This window comes from Anabrus simplex, chromosome 6 (genome assembly GCF_040414725.1).
Source record: "Anabrus simplex isolate iqAnaSimp1 chromosome 6, ASM4041472v1, whole genome shotgun sequence".
NCBI lineage: Eukaryota > Metazoa > Arthropoda > Insecta > Orthoptera > Tettigoniidae > Anabrus > Anabrus simplex.
In genome coordinates, this window is record NC_090270.1 from 298,841,216 (window position 1) to 298,864,745 (window position 23,530).

Sequence of the window (23,530 nt, forward strand, 5' to 3'; positions counted from 1 at the left end):
GCACCATAATTAAAATTGCCTCCATATTTCGATACAGCTGGGGCCAAAAGTTACACATTTGAACAGCGTGGACGTTTTCGTCAAAGGAAGAGTGTGCCAGATTTCGAGATTAGCACTCGCATACATACGGAGAAATTAAAGAAGGAAGTAATACAGTTAAGAAAGTTATCATTAATAGAAAATAGGATTATATCTGAGGACAGCCGGATAGCACAAATATGTAAATACTAAGTGGATGTGTTGAAAGATGAAATGTCCCTCACTAAATTGTGATGATATTAGTTACGGATTTAAGAAGGCGCTAACAGAAGAGATATTTAGGCGCAGGGAATCTTAGGTAAACAGATAAGAAGATGACTTATGGTGTTGTTACTTAAGATAAAGAGGAGAGCCAAAGGCAAGAAATTAAAACATAAAACGGAAGCAGAAGAGAAATTCATTAAAATTATAGCAAATACCAGAAATAACTTACGGTGTAAAATAAAGGGTTACAGTACTGGTCAAATATGAACAACCCCCTTTAGTGCAATTCAAAGACGATCGTAACCTCCAACAGCATTCCGCAAATATCCTGCAGAATGGCAGCTTGACGTCTCTCTCACTTTCGACCAAGGAACAACCACAAAATTACAGGAATCATGAAGAAAATGGCATTAAGTTCCTTCCCCGCTGGCAAGCAGCCAAAGACGTTGCCATGGCAACCGTGATGGTGAAAAAGACAAACAGACAAGGAAAGGTAAAAACCACTAATACGGTCATGAGTTGACCTAAAACAGACAAATATCTGAAAATTTGGAAAAAAACAACGAAATTACAGACAGCGGACCCCTATAAATTTATTTATACATATAAGCATGGGCATAAGTGCAGATCTTCATTTCGAGAGTTGCTGCTTTTAAACGGTACGACATATCAACAAACGCATTCCGCCATCAGATGTCTTCTTTAGTGTTCTACATGTGTGGACCTATGACATTTTCTTTTATCTCCTATATTTATGGGTTATATTGTGTTGAAAACATTGAATAGGGTGGAATTTGGGTACAGTTTTCACGTATTATTTTATTTTACGCGTATTAATTTGGCGGCTGGAATAATAAAATTTGGCTAATATATGGCCACTGGTCCTGTCAATGTGTGTGCCGAATTTAACGATTATATATCTTTCCTATATGTGTGCCAAACGATAACATATACCGGTACGTCTAGAAAGTACAAAATTAATTTAAAATCGAGAAAATCACCTCTATTTGACATATAAGGGACCGAGATACGACAAAAAGTCATCCGACCAAAGTTGTATATCTCACCAAATTGAACTGCGATGGTGCTATCTGTTTTATGATACGACTTACCGTTTAGCCACCAGTTACCTTCATTAAAATTGCCTCCATATTCCGACATTTTTTGAAGCCAATAAGTTATACATTTGAGAAGCTTGGAATTTTTCCTCAAAGGAAAGAGTGTTCAGGTTTCGGGATTAGCACTCACATACATTCGGAAAAGTTACGGAAGAAAATAATATAATTAAGAAAGTCAATACTAATTGAAAATAGAATAATAACTCAGGTCAGCCGGACAGGACAAATATATACCAAGTGAATGTATTGTAAAATGAAATGTCCTTCACTGTACTGGGATAATATGAGTTATGGATTTAAGAAAGCGCTAACAGAGGAGAAATTTAGGCGCAGGGATTCTTAGCTAAACAGATAAGAAGACGGCTTATGGTGTCATTACTTAAGCCTGAAGAGGCAAGGCATAGGGAGGGAAATAAAGCAAAAAACAGAAGTAGAAGAGAAATGCAGTAAAAATTAGAGCAAATGCCAGAAAACACCTTACGGTGTGAAATAATGGGCTAGACGCCACGGTACTTTTCAAATATTAACAGCCCCACTTAGTGCTATTCGAGGACGATTCTAACCTCAAACGGTAATCCGCAAATATCCCGCAGAATGGCAGCTTGACGTCTCTCCCGCCTTCTAGCCACGGGACAAAAACGAGTTTAGGAGAATCATGACGAAAATTGCCTTTGCGTTACTTCCCTGCTGGCAAGCAGGCAGAGACGTTGCCATGGTAACCGGTAGGTTCATTGTCGGTCTGTCGTTCACTCAGTGCAGAGCATGAAACCCTAGAAAATAGTAATTTTCTCCGTCATTTGAAGAGTAAGCGAAATTATATACGTAACACAAGTTGTTCAAAATGAAGGGACGTTTCACATGCAGTCCACGGATTTTATAGAAATCAATAGTATAAGAGAAAATTGAAGAAAACTCTTCTGGTTTTTCTATAAACGCCCAGTCTATTCAGTCAATTTTAAATCATATCCATGTTTAAACCTTACCCTGGATGAGTATACTCTAAATATGAAGTATGGCCTAGAGATACGCTGTTGTTTCGCTATGATGGTGGAACAGACGGACAAACAGGTACGAAAGCAAGAAACCTCTGATAAGGTCTTGAGTTGACCTAAAACGGATAAATATCTGAAAAATTGGCAAAATAAAACGAAATTAAAGAGAGCGGACCCCCTAAAATTCTATTTCTTTAGATTATTATTACTGTCGTTGTTATTATTATTTACAAAAGTCATTTAAAGAAAATTTTTGCGTACCTGACACTCATTAGGCATCCTGCAAATGCCGGGCTGGTACTTAACTTTTTAGGCCACGACCGCTTTCTTTCCTCATGAAACTATGTTTTATTTCTTATAAACCATTTGCGGAAAAATTAATTATTTGCAGCCAAATGGGACTTGGAGTATTTAGTTTGTGATGAAAATTATCTAAATAATTAAAATAATGAAATTAATCTTTTTCTGAACGGTTTTACTACTTAACGTGAAAACATGCCTCAGAAATCAAGATTTCTTCCTGTGCGGAGTAGTGGTTAGCGTGATAAGCTGCCACCCCCAGATGCACGGGTTCGATTCTCGGCTCTGCCACGAAGTTTGAAATGTGGTACGAGGATTGAAACGGGATCCACTCAGCATCGGGAGGTTAACTGAGTAGGAGGGTGTTCGATTCCTACCTCAGCCATCCTAAAAGTGGTCTCCCACTTCTCCTCCAGGCAAATGCCGGGATGGTACCTAACTTAAGGCCATGGCCGCTTTGTTCTCTCTTCCGTGACTATCCCTTCCAATCTTCTCATCCTCCCACAAGGCCCCAGTTCAGCGTAGCAGGTGAGACGCCTGGGCGAGGTACTGTTGCTCCTTCCCAGTTATATCTCCCGACTCAAAGTCTCACGCTCCAGGACAGCGCCCTTGAGGCGGTAGAGGTGGGATCCTCCGCTGAGTCCAAGAATAAAACAGACCCTGGAGGGAAAACAAATTTAGAAGGAAGAAGAACAAATTAGAATTCAAGATAGTCCTTTTACCGTTCCGATCTTTGATCAGAGATTTTTAAGAAACGAAGTATGTTGCAAAAATTTCAAGTGTACAAAGAAAATTATAATTTTATTTATAATTATACGAGGGTTGATTCGGAGGTCGTGGTAACTATTTTTCCTCTGTTTTAATTTTTTGAATTTCGTGTGGCTATTTCTAGCCGAGTGCAGCCCTTGTAAGGCAGACCCACCAATGAGGGTGGGCGGCATCTGCCACGTGTAGGTAACTGCGTGTTATTGTGGTGGAGGATGGTGTTATGTGTGATGTGTGAGTTGCAGGGATGTTAGGGACAGCACAAACACCCATCCCCCGAGTCACTGGAATTAACCAATTAAGGTTAAAATTCCCGACTCGGCAGGGAATCGAACTCGGGACCCTCTGAACCGAAGGCCAGTACGCTGACCATTCAGCCAAAAGCTCCAGTCCGCCTCTGTGGTGTAGTGGTTAGCGTGATTAGTTGCCACGGGTAGAGGCCAGGGTTCGTTCGATTCCCGGCTCTGACGCGAAATAAGAAAAGTGATACGAGGGCTGGAACGGGGTCCACTCAGCCTCGGGAGGTCAACTGAGTGTTCGATTCCCACGTCAGCCATCCTAAAAGTGGTTTTCCGTGGTTTCCCAATTCTCCAGGCAAATAACGGGATGGTACCTAACTTAAGGCCATGGCCGCTTCCTTCCCTCTTCCTTCTCTGTCCCTTTGAACTTTCCCATCCCCTCTCAAGGCTCCTGTTCAGAATAGCAGGTGAGGCCACATGGGCGTGTTATTGGTCCTCCTCCCCAGTTGTATCGCCTGACCGAAATTCTCACGCTCCAGGACACTGCCCTTGAGGCAGTAGAGGTGGGAGCCCCCACTCACACCGAGGGAAAAACCAACCCTGGAGGGTGAACAGATTAAGAAAAAAGAAAGAAAGTAAAAGCTCCAACACAGGAAAAGTACTAACTACATAGGAAATTGTACGACAATTAAATTTTAAAGGTGACACCACATAGGATAGTGCCGCAGGAATCTCTGGTAAGGTAAAAGGACAAACATAGTAGTTTGAAACCATTTATCCTGGTACAACCAGTATTTGTACGTATTGTACAAGCAGTTTAATATCCTTCAAAGTATCTCCTAGGTTGTATGTGGTACGTTACGGTTGATGAGGAAGTCGGGATGTACCATCGACAGTATGAAATTCGTTAATGTGTGCTACCTCACGTCAAAATACTCGTACGATGTTCTGTTTGTTGCCAAGCAATGACTTCTTCAATTTGGGAATAATATCGAAGTCACATGGACTAACAAGGAGAGGCCAGACCCTGCGTCCAACGATTTCAACGAGCTTCAATGTACCTCCTGTCCGATTCGTTGGCTGAATGGTCAGCGTACTGGCCTTCGGTTCAGAGGGTCCCGGTTTCTATTCCCGGCCGGGTCGGGGATTTTAACCTTCATTGGTTAATTCCAATGGCCCGGGGACAGGGTGTATGTGCCGTTTCCAACATCCATGCAACTCACACACCACACATAACTTTATCCTCCACCACAATAACACGCAGTTACCTGCACATGGCAGATGCCGCCCACCCTCATCGGAGGGTCTGCCTTACAAGGGCTGCACTCGGCTAGAAATAGCCACACGAAATTATTATTATTAATGTACCTCCTGGAGGAAACTCAGCAGTAAATCGTGTTGAAGGGTTTAGATATACGTAGATACGCTTTCTTTTTCGAATAAAATGAAGTCAAATGTCATAACGCAGGATCAGGAGGTGATAAAACACTAAAAGGCGAACGAATTTTACTTACACATGTCAAGTCCGCACCCTAATAATTTCCGAAAAATTGATGAATCCCCGATTTCAATGCAACGGATATATACACGGACGCTAACCAGAGTGGTGGCCGATTGGTCACAGAATTTGTCTACGGACTTCGAGTCTAATGTTGAATGTTCCCCAATAGGTAAATCAAAGCTCATTGAAATCGGTTGGACGCAGGGTCTGGCCTCTCCTAGTAAGATGTACGAACGCTGTTCGACTTCAGTAACTTCCATTACGTACCGTTGTCATGAGATATCGGAAATATGAAGCGTGATAACGACCAGACTGATGCATCCATACCCCATCTGCCGGCAGCATTACGAAGTACATGTAATGAACCTTCAAATGCATGTATTACACGTTTGGTGTTGCAACATTTTCGGGAAATTAAAAAAAAAAAAGAGTTGCCATGACTTCTAAATCAACCCTCGTATATTCTGTACTAAAAATGAAAAATATAGTAAAATAATGTGGGATTCGTCCGCCTCTGTGGTGTAGTGGTTAGCGTGATTAGCTTCCAACCCCGGAGGCTCGGGTTCGATTCGCACCTCAGCCATCCTCGAAGTGGTTTTCCGTGGTTTCCAACTCCTCCTCCAGGCAAATGTAGGGATGGTGTCTAACTTAAGGCTACGGGAGCTTGCTTCCTTCTTCCTTGTCTATCCTTTGCAATCTTCCTATCCCCCCCCCCTACAAGGTCGCTGGTCAGAATAGCAGGTGGGGCCGCTTGGGCGAGCTACTGATCCTCCTTCCCAGTTGTACACCCAGACCCAAAGTCCCACAATCCAGGACATTGCCCTTGAGGTGGTAGAGGTTGGATCCCTCACCGAGTCCGTGGTAAAAACCAAACCTGGAGGGTAAACAGATTAAGAAAGAAAGAAAGAAAGAAAGAAAGAAAGAAAGAAATTTGGGATGTAATGGGTTAATAAGATGAGAATAATATTTTGCTCACGCTTGGGTTAAAAGTACAATCCTCAAGGGAGAGAAGCTCCGTGTCGTGCTTATTTCTACTCGAAACACTCAATATAAAGGGGAAATTCCGTATCAACGACTAATCTAAATTGTATCCCTCCAACAACAATAACATATATTTCCATGTTTCAAATAAGATTGCTTGTAAGTACCTCTGATGATGTCGTTAGTTCGGCAGCACGCAACGACTACTTTAATGAGATTTCTGTGTAATTTCAAGGAATAATCGCAGTAATTCCATTTTCTGTAACGTTCAGACGATAGTTTGTGGTTAGTGAAAGTTCGCGACTCATGGAGTGCAGTTATCAAGACTGTCACATATAATGAGTTCCTACTCGGGATATAAGGCAATCAGGCGCCCAACCTGCTGCATAACCACAAAATAATCGTACAAAACTGATCAGAAACTGAAGACCACTATATAAAGTGACATAAATTCTATTTTTGTTCGTTTATACTATAAAAGACTAATTACATCCAACGTAATTGTGACATCAGTGAAAGTACTATTTTTTACAATTCGCTTTATGTCATACCGACACACAGGGGACTTACGGCAACGATGGGGTAGGAAAGGGCTAGGAATGGGAAGGAAACATCCGTGGCCTTAATTAAGGTACAGCCCCAGCTGGTGGGAAAATGGGAAAACACGGAAAACTATCTTCAGGGCTGCCGACAGTGGGGTTCGAACCCACTATCTGCCGGATGCAAGGTCACAGCCGCGCGCTCCTAACCGCACGGCGTGACCTTAATTTAAGTACCTAGTGTGAAAATAGAAAATCACCAAAAACCGGGAAATAGGGGTTTGGAGGCCCATTGTTGGCAGCCCTGAAGATGGTTTTCCGTTGTTACCCATTTTCACAGCAGGCAAATGCTGGGGCTGTACCTTAACTAAGGCAACGGCCACTTCCTTCACTATGAGACCTATCTGTGTCGGTGACACGTAAAGCAACTTGAAAAAATGAAACCACTACGAAGGCGGATAGCATCAAATGTAAGACACGCCAACCTACGTATTAGGAAACATCTGCCGAATTGTTGCTTTCTACATGTCTACCTACCGTGGCTGACGATGTCTGTACTCAATATGACCTAATATGCTGAAGGTTTCTTCCAAGTACAATTCAGTCGTGAAAATTAATTATTTATTTGTATAACTGTTTCTTCATTTATCATTTAGCCACGTCTAACGATGCGATGTACTTACCACTCGCTAAGCATCCTTCTTAAAATACTAAACACTTCACAACCCACCTACCTGAGCAACTCTTTCAGTCACCTCTCTTCACACCATGAAATGAAATGTCGTATGGCTTTTAGTGCCGGGATGTCCCAGAACGGGTTCGGCTCGCCAGGTGCAGGTCTTTCTATTTGACTCCCGTAGACAACCTGCGCGTCATGATGACGATGCAATGATGATGAAGACAACACACACACCCAGACCCAGTGCCATTGGAATTAACCAATTAAGGTTAAAATCCCCGACCCGGCCGGGAATCGAACCCGGGACCCTCTGAACCGAAGGCCAGTACGCTGATCGTTCAGCCAACCAGTCGGACTTCACACCATGATAGATACTGTACATCCGAGCACGTTACACCACCCTTCTGACACTGCCGACCCTCAGAACTACCACGTTTACCAACTCCTTCACAGTTTTCACATCTCATGAATGGGGCAAAATTCCTAAGAATATCAGGGCTATGTCCGCCTCTGTGGTGTAGTGGTTAGCGTGATTAGCTGCCACCCCCGGAGGCCCGGGTTCGATTCCCGGCTCTGCCACGAAATTTGAAAAGTGGTATGAGGGCTGGAACGGGGTCCACTCAGCCTCGGGAGGTCAACTGAGTAGAGGTGGGTTCGATTCCCACCTTAGCCATCCTGGAAGTGGTTTTCCGTGGTTTCCCACTTCTCCTCCAGGCGAATGCCGGGATGGTACCTAACATAAGGCCACGGCCGCTTCCTTCCCTCTTCCTTGCCTATCCCTTCCAATCTTCCCATCCCTCCACAAGGCCCCTGTTCAGCATAGCAGGTGAGGCCGCCTGGGCGAGGTACTAGTCATTCTCCCCAGTTGTATCCCCGACCAAGAGTCTGAAGCTCCAGGACACTGCCCTTGAGGTGGTAGAGGCTGGATCCCCCGCTAAGTCCGAGGGAAAAACCGAACCTGGAGGGTAAACAGATGATGATGATGATGATATCAGGGCTATAAAAAGTGGAAAAGCATTCAGAGCAGCTGTTTGGGAGTTCTTGTGTAACTGAGTGACTAATTATTAAACCATACTAATCAAAGTATTTCTCTTTTATATCCTCCTAACGTAACTCACCGACTCTTGTTAAATTCATGTATAATCAGTATTCAGATAAGTGTGTTTCTTTGTGTTATTCTTTTACTTCAGTAAGTTAAAAATAATTTAGTTGGTTGCTTACTTAATTGATTATTAATTATTACCATTCCTTCTTTACACCTATGCATATATATCTTTATAACTGTCAAATTAACCTCAAATAGCTTTATTTATTTTTTGTTACTTTCTTGTTTAGTTAGGAATAAATAATTTAATTATTAATTACTTCTTATCTTAATCTGTTTACCCTCCAGGGTTGGCTTTTCCCTCGGACCTCTACCGCCTCAAGGGCAGTATCCTGGAGTTTCAGACTTTGGGTCGGGGATACAACTGGGGAGAATGACCAGTACCTCGCCCAGGCGGCCTCACCTGCTATGCTGAACAGGGGCCTTGCGGAGGGATTGGAAGATTGGAAGGGATAGACAAGGAAGAGGGAAGGAAGCGGCCGTGGCCTTAAGTGAGGTACCATCCCGGCATTTGCCTGGAGGAGAAGTGGGAAACCACGGAAAACCACTTCCAGGATGGCTGAGGTGGGAATCGAGCCCACCTCTACTCAGTTGACCTCCCGAGGCTGAGTGGACCCCGTTCCAGCCCTCGTACCACATTTCAAATTTCGTGGCAGAGCCCGGAATCGAACCCGGACCTCCGGGGATGGCAGCTAATCACGCTAACCACTACACCACAGAGGCGGACATTAATTACTTACTCACCACAGAGGCGGACATTAATTACTTACTCAATAATTTCTTCCTTCCTTTCTTTCTTTCGTTCCTTCCTTCTTTCTTTCTTTCTTTCCTAGTCGGTTTACCATCAAGGGTTGGTTTTTCCCGTCGGAATCAGCGAGGGATTCCACCTCTACCGCATCAAGCTTGAGACTTTATTTCGAGGGGATACAACTGGAGAAGAGGACCAGTACCTCACCCACGTGGCCTCTCCTGCTATGCTGAACAAGGACCTTATGTGGGATTGGGGTATTGGAAGGGATAGACAAGGAACAGCGAAGGAAGCTTCCGTGGCCTTAAGTTATGCAGCATCCCGGCTTTCACCTGGAGGAGAAGTGGGAAACCACGAGAAACCACTTCGAGAATGGCTGAAGTGGGGATAGAACCACCCTCAATTCAGCTGACCTCCCGAGGCTGAGTGGACCCCGTTCCAGCCCTCGTACAAATTTTCACATTTCGTGTTAGAGCCGGGAATCGAACTCGAACCTCCGGAAGTGGCAGCTAATCACGCTAACCACTACACCATAGAGGCGGACTACTTACTTAATTGCTTATTAATGGGAAAACTGTTAAATTCATACTCAATTATAACTCAAACAGCTTTATTTTTTGTAACTTCTTTAGTTAGGTCGTGAAAATTCAATATTCATTGACTTGGCCCTCAACGGGCAACCTAAATGCACTCTACAGTGTGATGGTAGTAGTACCAGACCTGTAGCTCAGATCCTTTCCAACAGAACAAAGATGGTCTAGGCCACCATAGCTCAATTGGTAGAGCAACCGACGCGAAATCGGGAGGTTGTGGGCTCGGATCCCACTGGTGTCTGGTTGGCCATTTTTGTTCTGTACTTAACATCTCTTCAACACGTACTAAATGTACGTAACACGACCTAATAGGTTGAAAGTCGTTTTCGATTACAAATAATTTAGTTATTAATTACTTATTCGATATTGTAAATTACTATTTTGTTATGCATAATCATTTTAAATTGTTTAGCAAGTAAGACACGACATTCATGTCTATTTAAATATAAATCTTCTTTTAATAATTTCAGTTAACACATAATTTTTATGCAGGGATATGGTCGATAACATCTTGGCGTAAATTGTGCATTAAAATGGCAGATATGTCGCCTCTGTGGTGTAGTGATTAGCGTGATTAGCTGCCACCCCCGGAGGTCCGGGTTTGATTCCCGGCTCTGCCACGAAATTTGAAAAGTGGTATGAGGGCTGGAACGGGGTCCACTCAGCCTCGGGAGGTCAACTGAGTAGAGGTGGGTTCGATTCCCACCTCAGCCATCCTGGAAGTGGTTTTCCGTGGTTTCCCACTTCTCCTCCAGGCAAATGCCGGGATGGTACCTCACTTAAGGCCACGGCCGCTTCCTTCCCTCTTCCTTGCCTGTCCCATCCAATCTCCCCATCCCTCTACAAGGCCCCTGTTCAGCATAGCAGGTGAGGCCGCCTGGGCGAGGTACTGGTCATTCTCCCCAGTTGTATCCCCGACCCAAAGTCTGAATCTCCAGGACACTGCCCTTGAGGCGGTAGAGGTGGGATCCCTCGCTGAGTCCGAGGGAAATGCCAACCCTGGAGGGTACACAGATTAAGATAAGAAGAAGAAAATGGCAGATGCACGAGGCGGCGGGTAAATAAATAAATAAATAAATAAATAAATAAATAAATAAATAAATAAATAAATAAATCCGTCAGTCAATCATATCTTATAATTTATTTATTTTGCAACAGATGAAATATGAATGCCTCTCCCTGAATATAACATGTTCTTCTTGACCAGGACTCTAGAGAAAGTAGCGCTATATACTCGTGCAGCTGTTGACAGTGTAACCAACTTTCACCGCGATCAATACAAGTCGTGACTTGAGATGAGCAATTGCCTCTTGGAATATGTTATTTGCAATTTATGATATCTCTTCTCGACAGCCGAACGAAGAGGAATAAGTCATTGAAATACACAGCAGTTCATATTCCGTACCGCTCTCCGCCAGCTCTGCTGCAAGTCTCGTGGCTCTGCCTCGTCTTGCTGGATGGGGATTCCCCTCTTGACCTCTACACTGTTCGTGAGATTCCAAGACCATCGGGTTCTGTAGGAAAATATTGGAAGTATTAATATGGTCTCTGAAGAAATATCAGAAATATGTCCGCCTCCATGGTTAAATGGTTAGCGTGCTGGCGTTTGGCCACAGGTGGCCCGGGTTCGATTCCTGACAGGGTCGGGAATTTTAACGATGATTGGTTAATTCCGCTGGCATGGGGGCTGGGTGTATGTGTCGTCTTCATCATCCTTTCATCCTCATCACGACGCGCAGGTCTCCTAAGGGAGTCAAATCAAAATACCTGCACTTGGCGAGCCGAAGTCCTCGGACACATCCCGGCATTAAAAGCCATACGACATTTCATCAGAAAAATAAATTACAAAGCACAGAAATGAACATTATTTGAATATTTTAGGTGGGCGTAACTCATGTTTTCGGCCATTTTAATTTTCCCCCTCATTTCATATTTTATTTACGTCGGCTATGGAATGGTTTTAAAGGGGCATTCGTCATACTTCTTTGCGGATACGTAATACACTTTTGTTTGTTCTTTAATGGTCCCAATGAGATTTGTGTACATATATGTGTAGTTGTAGCAATGAAACTTAGCCTCTGTAATGTAATGGTTAGTGTGATTAGCCACCCCCGCTCATGCCCGGAGTTCCGGGTTCGATTCTCGGCTCTGCCACGAAATTTGAAAAGTGGTACGAGGGATGGAACGGGGTTTACTCAGCCTCGAGAGGTCAACTGAGTAGAGGCGGGTTCGATTCTCACCTCAGCTATCCTCGAAGTGGTTTTCTGTGGTTTTCCCATTCTCTTCCAGGCAAATGCCAGGATGGTACATAACTTAAAGCCACGGCCACTTCCTTCCCTTTTCCTAGCCTATCCCTTCCAATCTTCCCATCTCCACACAAGGCCCCTGTTCAGCATAGCAGACGAGGCCGCCTGGGCGAGGTACTGCATTTGCACCCCAGTTGTATCCCCCGACCCAATGTGTCACAGTCCTGTACACTGCTCTGGAGGCGGTAGAGGTGGGATCCATCGCTGAGTCCGAAGAAGAAACCAACCCTGGAGGGTAAACGGATTATGGAAGTAGTAAGCTTACCGGCCCAAAAATTAGTCACTCCTGGACAAATCATTACAAGCATCATTAATACCGTGTAACTCCGCTTCTGTACTTGATAACCGCCTGAATTCGGTTAGGGAGTTAGTCCACAAGGTTGTGCAGGTACATCGCATCCAGGTTAAGCCACTCGCTGAGGATTTGATTCCACCGAATTGAAGTGATGCTGACGTTGGCACTTTACCCGCTTTTCCAACATGTGCCACGATTTTCAATGGGGTTCAAGTCAGGTGATTTTGCAGGCCAATCGAGATGTACTGTGTGGAGATGAGAAGAATGCAAGCATGAGGAATGTGGCCTGCAAGCACTAACTTCCTGTTCTGTCCAGACAGATTGGCTCTTATCTGCTCTTATCTGCTGCACGAAAACATTGACTCACACTTTGCAGTTTGCTGGATTACAACTGACAAGAGCGAACAGCTGCCAGTAGAAAATAATATAAAGTCGCCTGGGTAGTAGTGGAGTTGCTATGGTAACCATTGCATCACTGACTCTGCTGGTGAAAATCCCTTCGCCCCGTGCCTCACCAGGCATGTGCATTCTTCTGGTCTCCCAACAATAATAAGGTGGGGTAGCGTTCATAAAACCAGCCACATATGCGTCCAGCCCGATGAACTTTTCTGTTGTTATCTTGAAAGTATGGGGTATCAATAGTTGACTCATCATGCAAATGTTATCTGAACCGCAACACCTGATCATCCAGAATGTTTAAATAAGCATGCTGGTTCATGTTAGTGGTCACCTCAGTGAGAGAGCATAAGCCAAGATACGAGAAACACCCCCAAAACATCACAAACCCACCACCGGCTTGAACCTGACCTTGCACACATCCGGGATGAAATGCTTCATATGGCCTTCGGTGCATTCCACGAATACATTGGAATACAGGGAAGAAGGTGATTCGTCAGACCACATTACGTTCCGTCAGTCAGCTACTGTCCACGTTCGGTGATTTCTAGCCCCATTTAAAACGCGCAGCAATGGTCTCTTGCGAGGTGACCGACTCCAAATGTTCACTGCATGTAGTTCCCATCGCAACGTTCTCTCGCTGACAGTTGGGACTGACCTTCATTCACTGACCCCACCAATTACTGTCGGGTTTGGGAGCGATTTTGATTCACAAGCTGTGAAACGCGTCTCCGGTCCCTCTCAGTCAGGATCTTACTCCGACCACAATTTTGATGTCGCGCTCCGTGGCCACGTGTAGTGTACCACTCCTTGTGGATACGTTGAACAGTCCTCTGCGAAACATCAACAAATCCAGCAGCTGCACGCAACGTATGGCCATGGGCACGGTCAAACACGACTGCAACTCTGTCAGATCCTTACATCTACCCATGTTGACGTACACGCATGCACATTAATGGTGTCCCGACATAAACAATCAACACTGCCCCACTCCAGTACTGAAAAGGAGGGGAAGGGAGTAAACAGGTAGTGCTGAATACACAGTGTGTGTATTCCGGCGTTATACTGCAACATTGTAATAAGATGGCTCCTATCCTATCACAGGTAAATCGAGGCCGTATTATTGGCATGTGGGAGGCTCACATGGTCCCAAGCAATAGCACAAGCAATACCATGCAGTCTTAAGACAGTTTGGAGATGGATAGAAATATGGCAAGAACGAGGTGAAGAAGGATTGGTAGACCCGATATAACGCAGCTCCAAAATATTCCTAACTAGCATAAAATACTTTCCGGTTAAAAACCGCTTTTACCTCTTAATACTGTAATTAACAGAGTAGGTTACTTTTTAATATTTTATGTTAAAATGCTATTTGTTCGGGGCGTCGAACTATAGAGTTCTTTTGCCCCTGCTTGCACAATATATGAACCTGCATGTAATTGGAATTGGGGAAGTGTTGAGTGTTGAATGTAAATGAAATGGCGTATGGCTTTTAGTGCCGGGAGTGTCCGAGGACATGTTCGGCTCGCCAGGTGCAGGTCTTTCGATTTGACATCCGTAGGTGACCTGCGCGTCGTGATGAGGATGAAATTATGATGAAGACGACACATACACCCAGCCCCAGTGCCAGTGAAATTAACCAATGATGGTTAAAATTCCCGGCCCTGCCGGGAATCGAACCCGGGACCCCTGTGACCAAAGGCCAGCACGCTAACCATTTAGCCATGGAGAGTGTTGAATGTGAGAAACGTTAACGACGACACAAATACGCAGTCCCCAGGCCAGGGATATAATCATTTACAATTAAATTCCCCTCACCCGACCGGGAATCGAACCCGGGGGGCCGGACGAGTAGGTAACCTAATGCTGTACTCTAATACATCCGCCATTGTGCCCATTTCGATTACAACGAAGTCTTGTAGCGGGCTGTCTGCATGCAGTCCATGCAGCAATGCGTTAAGCGAGAAGGTGAGTCATTGTGCCTTCGACACTACCCCTTCACTCCCTTCCCCCATGTTTTGTACTGGATTGGCCTTCAACACTACCCCTTCACTCTCTCCTCTTCTTTTCAGTACTGGAGTGGGGCAGTGTTGATTGTTTATGTCGGGACACCATTAATGTGCACGTCCGTACACCGTCCGCTTGAGACATCAATGTCGCACTGATCGCTACTGCCTTATGCTCACGTAGAAGCAGTGCGCGTGCGGTTGCGCACGCGACTTGTTCGCTGCACCGTCTGTACAGGCTTAATGATCCATCTCTAAGTGCTCACTAGGGTGACTAATTTCTTTTTGTCCGATGAACTTAGATACCTGTCCGCCTCGGTGCTGTAATGGTTAGTGTGATTAGTTGCCACCCCCGGGGATCCAGTTTCGATTCCCGGCTCTACCATAAAATTTGAAAAGTGGTACGAGGGCTGGAACGGGGTCCACTCAGTCTCGGAAGATCAACTGAGTAGAGGTGGGTTTGATTCCCCCCTCAGCCATCCTGGAAGTAGTTTTCCGTGGTTTCTCACTTCTCCTCCAGGCACATTACTCGATGGTCCCTAACTTAAGGCCAGGGCCGCTTCCTTCCCTCTTCCATGTCTATCCCTTCCAATCTTCCCATCCCCCACAAGGCCCCTGTTCAGCATACCAGGTGAGGCCGCCTGGGCGAGGTACTGGTCATTCTCCCCAGTTGTATCCTCCGACCCAATATTTCACACTCCAGGACACTGCCCGTGATGAGGTAGAGGTGGGATCCCTCGCTGAGTCTGAGGGGAAAACCAACCCTGGAGGGTAATCGGATTAAGAAGGAAAACTTAGATACATCTTTTAAAAATTATTCAATTACTGGGAAACTGGTGCAGTAACCCTCGCGGACAAAATAACGACCATTTTGGTCAGGGGGACCCCTTCAAGTTAGATCCCTACCAGACTAGCCGTAAGAGAACCGAATGCTTTGGATTGACATGTCATAAAGAGGCAGGACAGTGGTTCAAATCCCGGTCACTCCATATGAGATTTATGCTGAACAAAGCGGAGGCGGGACAGGTCTTTCTCCGGGTACTCCGGTTTTCCCTGTCATATTTCATTCCTGCTACACTCTCCGTTAACATTTCATCTATCAGTCATTTATCATTAACCCAGAGGAGTGCGACAGGCTTCGGCAGCCGGCACATTTCCTATCCTCGCCGCTAGATGGGAGCTTCATTTGTTTTATTCCTGACCCGGTCAAATGACTGGAAACATGCTGTGGATTTTAATTTTCAAAGCGGCAGGACAATATGTTTGGTTTTCATAGAGTAACATCTGGAAGAGGTAACGCCCTGATCACGTGGTCAGGAGTGATAAAAAGACTAAGGAAGACGCCCAAAGTGACCCAACTAGGACGAAGGGCTAGAGGCTGTGGACTAGGAGAGCCGATCCCGAGGCTAGGAAAATAATGATGGTGATGATTATGAATAAGTTATGCATTGCTTCAAGGTACCTGTACGTTATACTCTGAAAGTATACATTTTCCTAGATTTTGTCGGACACACTGGGGTGTTTAGGTCTACAAGAAATGATAGACGCGCTGTTTAGGGGAGACATGGCCGCAAGTTGTATGGTGTACAATACTTCCTTCTAACATAAATGATGACTTTTGTGTCATGAATATCTCTTATGGCTGGGGCCATCCGAGTGTAACTTGACGGAATAAACTGTGTAGCGAAAGTGAGGTCACATTGGTCGTTACCGAAGGCCTTGGTCGCCAAAGATGCTGGTGCTACAAGTTAAATTCCATCTCTGTGAAATGATGCAATTAAATCGTTCGTTATTAATATTTGAGTTTCATTTATTGAATGACATATTCATGATTATTGCTTTTCGCAAAGGGGAAAGTTTATTTTTCTTATAAAACACACTTCAGGAGCTCAGCACTTCAAAACAGGCATTCATTGGCGGACATAGTCAGATTTACCACCATCGTCTACCTTAATAAAAAACACTATAATCCTTCATGAAACTAGCTACTTGTTCCGAGGTCATCAGATGTAAAAATAAAATCTTGTTTTAAGTTAAGGGGGTGTTTTTACCCCCAAAGTAGTTTTTTAATCGCTCTTGACCACGTGATTAGAAGTCTATAGCTTCCAGATGCTACAATATTGATTGAATACCATTTTATTAGGAGCTTATATTGACCCCAGGAAATTGGGAAAACGTATGACGTATCCACAAAGACACACACGAGGTGCTGTCAGTTCACTATTATTTTATTTACATTTATCTACAAATTAACACACACACATAACCTTAATTAGAGTATCACAACACAAACACTTCACTTCGAGAATATCAACAAAGCCGCCATTATTAAAAACAACTGCCAACACTTCAATATGGAGGTTACAATTTTGAAACACGGTTGAAACAGATTATTACCGACTGCCTACCTCGGCATGTCAGCTAACACGTGGTCACAAGTATATTCTTGCTACACCATAACACGTCAGCCAATAACTTCCAACCAACAACTAACTTTTACCGTCAATATCGTCCCCTTATATATGTGCCTGGCCAGGCGTCTAGAAAGTTACTTTACAAAAATATATCGTCTCGAAAACTCGAGAGTGCATAATACACAGATTATAATGTACGGAATATTCTCAATCGTTCTCGTGTCTATACCATTCTGGAAGTTACAGCGTGTTTCAAAATTATGGATTAAAATTATATATACAGGTAAGAATAAATTATAATATTAATTCACAGGTATTTGCATTAATGGAACTGATATACAGTGATGGTCAAAATAATAGAGCCGCCTGGCAATGGTTTGGAATAAAGTGCAAATTTATTACTTTTTTTTTGCTATGGGTTTTACGTCGCACCGACACAGATAGGTCTTATGGCGACGATGGGATAGGAAAGGCCTAGGAGTTGGAAGGAAGCGGCCGTGGCCTTAATTAAGGTACAGCCCCAGCATTTGCCTAGTGTGAAAATGGGAAACCACGGAAAACCATTTTCAGGGCTGCCGACAGTGGGATTCGAACCTACTATCTCCCAGATGCAAGCTCACAGCCGCGCGCCTCTACGCGCACGGCCAACTCGCCCGGTAAATTTATTACTAGACATGTTTGTACTATGATGGAAACAAAATGTTACGTTGTACAGGAACCATTACAACAGAGTCACATTGTACCACAGTCAGTTATATAGATAACACAACTCAAACTAATCAATAATATTCAAAAGAATACCAGATCACAGGGTCAAAAAAATAGGGCCAATTGACACAAATGTTTTGTACTTGATCTCAGTCTTATGAAATTTACAGGAACAGTAGTTTTTCCATAAGAGTGCATTAGTACTTCGTGGGGTATCCCTTATTTTTGAGGATTGCCCTGCACCTCTTACCCATAGAGTCGACTAAACGCCTGCATTCGTCGCTACTGATCGCATACCAGGCTCTCTGGATTTCTTCCCAAGGTTTATCTGAAGATATAGCTTTTGAGCGGTCAATTCTCTTGTCTACGATCTCCCATAAGTTCTCAATGGGTGATGCGTCAGGGGATTGAGGTGGCCACTCTACTACTTCGATATGGTGATCTTGAAAAAACTGCCTGATGATCCTTACAGTATGCTTTGGATCTTTATCGTGCAGAAATGTCCACTTCAGCGGCATTTCCTCTTCAGCAAAAGGCAGCATCACATTTGCCAAGATGTCTTTGTACATTTCTGCGTTCATTATGCCGTTGATTCGGTGTATTGGACCAATGCCGTACCATGAAAAACTTCCCCATACCGTAACACTTCCGCCATCGTATTTCACAATTTTTAAAGTGTACTTGGAATTAAATTCCTGGTTTGGTGGACGGCGCACATAGACTTTTCCCTCTGAGGCAAACCTATTATACTTGGGTTCATCGGACCGAAGGATATTCCCCCACCAAATATTAGGTTTTTGTTCATTTCTCCAGGCGAAGGCCAACCTTTTCCGAACATTACCTTTTGAAAGATGTGGCATCTGTCTCACAATGCGCCCATTCAATTTTGCGGATCTCAGTCGTCTTTGAATCGTTGAGGTTGATGGTTGAACATCATTTTTGTCGCTAAAAAAATGGCTTTCAGTCGTGGTATTGACAAAAGTGGATCTTTCTTTACTTCCGTAGTGATGAGTGTCTACGCGAGGAGTAGTTACACGAGGTGGCCCCCTGTTCTCCACCAGCGGCTTTGTTTGTTTTGCCAGTCTAATGGCGTTCTGGACTCGTTTACGCGAAACATGTAAATCTTTGGCTATTTTATTCATGGACATCCCACTTTTGAACATCCGGAACATTACTATACGCTCATCATCACTTGTATCCTTTGCTCTGCCCATCTAGAAGAATGTAAAAAAAAACTAAACGTCAATTTACATACAAAATAATATTGAGTGGAGGTTTGTTGACAAATAATATCGCTAGCTCCCAAAACAACTGCAAAACATCTATTTGAACGGGACTTCTGTAAAACGGCTGTATTATTTTGACCCTAGTGCTGAATCGGTCGACCTCGGCAATCTTCGAGATTCGTACTGGCAACCTTTGAAACACAAACTATGAACCGCTTAAGCATCGTTGTGTGACATCTGGCGTACACTTTACGTACTAGTACTGTTGTTGTTTACACAGCAAAGCCAAACTATAGAATTTTGCTAGGAACAAGATTCGCATCGAGAAATGTTATATAATGTTATATAATGTGTATGTGACACAGTTATTGGCTTAAGATAATAACGGTTTAGAAACTTCATTTCGATTCAATTCAGATTTCATTTTCATTCACTTGGCAGCACTATCGAAACTGGGACAGCTCCCTCCTTACTCCTCACACCTGTACACAAATGCACCAAGATAAAGTGTGCCGATAATACCTTTATGCCTCTTTTCGCACGTCTAGCTAAAACGCTTCCTTTCGCACGACTACAGATAGCAGCGACGTCTTCCCTGATGTTGTCTAAAAGGGACAGACAACACGGCACTCGTGGAGATTTTGCGAACTAACAGATATCCTAGTTCTTAATCCCGTCAATAGAGGTGGCTCTATTATTGTGACCGCCACTCTACATGTTTATGTACATGACATAACCACACACACAATACGATCATTCAACTACGTAAATAATAATAATACTAATACTAAATGGATGTACATCACTTCATAGTCATACATACAAGTAATAATAATAATAATAATTCGAGATCGATATATGCATTAGTTACCCATGGGTGAGAAAATATTGTTTTCAAGTTATACTTGTTATCGCACTTCTGTTATCGCACTTGCGTCAAGGAAGGCAGAAAAATTAGAAGTATAAGAAGAAGAAATATACACTGACTGACAGAGCAAATGCAACACCAAGAAGGAGTGGTTCGAAAGGGATGAAAGTTGGGGAAAAAACAGAGACGGCACGGGCGAATAATTGATGTTTATTTCAAACCGATATGCAGGTTACACAATGCGCACGGCATCGACTCAGTAGGATGTAGGACCACCGCGAGCGGCGATGCACGCATAAACACGTCGAGGTACAGAGTCAATAAGTGTGCGGATGGTGTCCTGAGGTATGGTTCTCCATTCTCTGTCAACCATTTGCCACAGTTGGTCGTCCGTACGAGGCTGGGGCAGAGTTTGCAAACGGCGTCCAATGAGATCCCACACGTGTTCGATTGGTGAGAGATCCGGAGAGTACGCTGGCCACGGAAGCATCTGTACACCTCGTAGAGCCTGTTGGGAGATGCGAGCAGTGTGTGGGCGGGCATTATCCTGCTGAAACAGAGCATTGGGCAGCCCCTGAAGGTACGGGAGTGCCACCGGCCGCAGCACATGCTGCACGTAGCGGTGGGCATTTAACGTGCCTTGAATACGCACTAGAGGTGACGTGGAATCATACGCAATAGCGCCCCAAACCATGATGCCGCGTTGTCTAGCGGTAGGGCGCTCCACAGTTACTGCCGGATTTGAGCTTTCTCCACGCCGACGCCACACTCGTCTGCGGTGACTATCACTGACAGAACAGAAGCGTGACTCATCGGAGAACACGACGTTGCGCCATTCCCTCATCCAAGTCGCTCTAGCCCGGCACCATGCCAGGCGTGCACGTCTATGCTGTGGAGTCAATGGTAGTCTTCTGAGCGGACACCGGGAGTGCAGGCCTCCTTCAACCAATCGACGGGAAATTGTTCTGGTCGATATTGGAACAGCCAGGGTGTCTTGCACATGCTGAAGAATGGCGGTTGACGTGGCGTGCGGGGCTGCCACCGCTTGGCGGCGGATGCACCGATCCTCGCGTGCTGACGTCACTCGGGCTGCGCCTGGACCCCTCGCACGTGCCACATGTCCCTGCGCCAACCATCTTCGCCACAGGCGCTGCACCGTGGACACATCCCTATGGGTATCGGCTGCGATTTGACGAAGCGACCAACCTGCCCTTCTCAGCCCGATCACCATACCCCTCGTAAAGTCGTCTGTCTGCTGGAAATGCCTCCGTTGACGGCGGCCTGGCGTTCTTAGCTATACACGTGTCCTGTGGCACACGACAACACGTTCTACAATGACTGTCGGCTGAGAAATCACGGTACGAAGTGGGCCATTCGCCAACGCCGTGTCCCATTTATCGTTCACTACGTGCGCAGCACAGCGGCGCATTTCACATCATGAGCATACCTCAGTGACGTCAGTCTACCCTGCAATTGGCATAAAGTTCTGACCACTCCTTCTTGGTGTTGCATTTGCTCTGTCAGTCAGTGTATATTAATGGCAGCTTGTCAAATCCTGCCACACTCGGCCGTCCAAGGGCCTCTCCCACTCGGGCCTGGTCATCCTCCATGAGGAGCTGGTGGTCAGAGATGGTCTGCGAGAGGTCCCCAGTAATTATTTGGTCATCTACAGTGGACTCCCACTCCACAGCTTCCTCAGGCGTGATAGAAGTGATGGACAGCACGGAGGCATAGTTTCCGATTCATTCGCACCAAAGATATTTACCGGTAGATATTTTTGCAAAGCTCATTTCAACTTTTATTACTAAAACGTTTTCTTTCCGTCCCTGACGGGGACGGCGGGCCTCCTAGACGGGGACGGGGTGAGGGGCTTGGCGGCCGTGGACTGTACTATGATCTGTCCCCGCATTCGTCTTATTGTAGAACACTGGAGAACCACGCGAAACCACTCTCAGGACAGCCGACGGTGGGGGCCAGCTTCTCTCCGTCTCCCGAATGCAGAGACGTAAAGCCACGGCAGAGCGGCGGCCATCCGTCCTCTGCTCGGTTGGTCGGTCAATGTGCAGAGCCATCGAACCACGAACCAGCCGTGGCCACCGGTAGGCCTAAGCCCACCCTGCATCCTGATATTCCAACCAACCTAGTGATGGTGATCAGTTGCAGCTGGTTCTGCGAGAGTTCTGAGAGACAAATGTAACGATACCACTCACAGCACTCTGGCACCACGGAGTTCCCAGCTATACTAATGTTACAGCGTCGTGACAATCACAACTTCAATACGAAACGGCGGACGCCACCACAAGACATCATGGCGTTTTCAATAACCGAAATTAATTTCAAAGACTATTTCATCCTTCGCCTTTTTACCATATATTAATAATTTAGATTTCCGACTTCTTGGCTGAATGATCATCATTGCGGCCTTCGATTGAGAGGGTCCCGGGTTCGATTCCCGGTCGGGACAGGGATTATCCTTCGCGTCTGATTAATTCTTCTGGCTCGGACGATGAGTGTTTGTGTTTGTCCCAACACTCTCCTCTTCATATTCAGACAACGTATCACAATACCAACCACCATTGTGATTACATCCCTCGATAGGGTTGGCGTCAGGAAGGGCATATGACCGCAAAATAGGGCCAAATACACACATTTCGCACCCGCAACCCCACAGGTGTCGAAAAATCGGTAGAAGAAGAAGAAGAAGAAGAAGAAGAAGAAGCAAAAATTTTGATATAATTTATAGTTGTAAAGTTATGAAGCCGAATTTGCTATACATTCCCGTGTGATGCTCAAAATTCTTCGCGGAGGACAGCCCACGAATGAAACGAAAAATATATTCTACGTCCAAAGTAGAGTCATTCCACTTTTTTCAAGAGATGTAGATTAATTACCATACATACGTTTTCATTATAGATGCTTTCCAGAATTCAGTCTGCAAGCCTCAGTTCATTAACTGTCCGACTCGTTGGCTGAACGGTCAACGTACTGGCCTTCGGTTCAGAGGGTCCCGGGTTCGATTCCCGGCCGGGTCGGGGATTTTAACCTTAATTGGTTAATTCCAATGGCACGGGGGCTGGGTGTATGTGTTGTCTTCATCATCGTTTCATCCTCATCACGACGCGCAGGTCGCCTACGGGAGTCAAATATAAAGACCTGCACCTGGCGAGCCGAACCCGTCCTGGGATATCCCGGCACTAAAAACCATACGACATTTCATTTCATTTCTTTTCAGTTCATTAACTAATTTCCTCTAAAATCCCGTGGACTCGTTTAGTTCTAAATTTCCTATAATAATCTAAATAATAATTATAATGTAATAGAATACCCGTCCTCTAGTAGCGGATCACCTGAAGTTGGGGAAAGAGCGTTCCTTTATTGCAATTCATTTTTTATGCATCCATTTGATTTTGTCGGCCCCGTGATTTGGGGGTAGCGTGCTTGCCTCTTACCCGTAGGCCACAGGTTCGATTCCCGGCCAGGTCAGAGATTTTTACCTGGACCTGGGGGC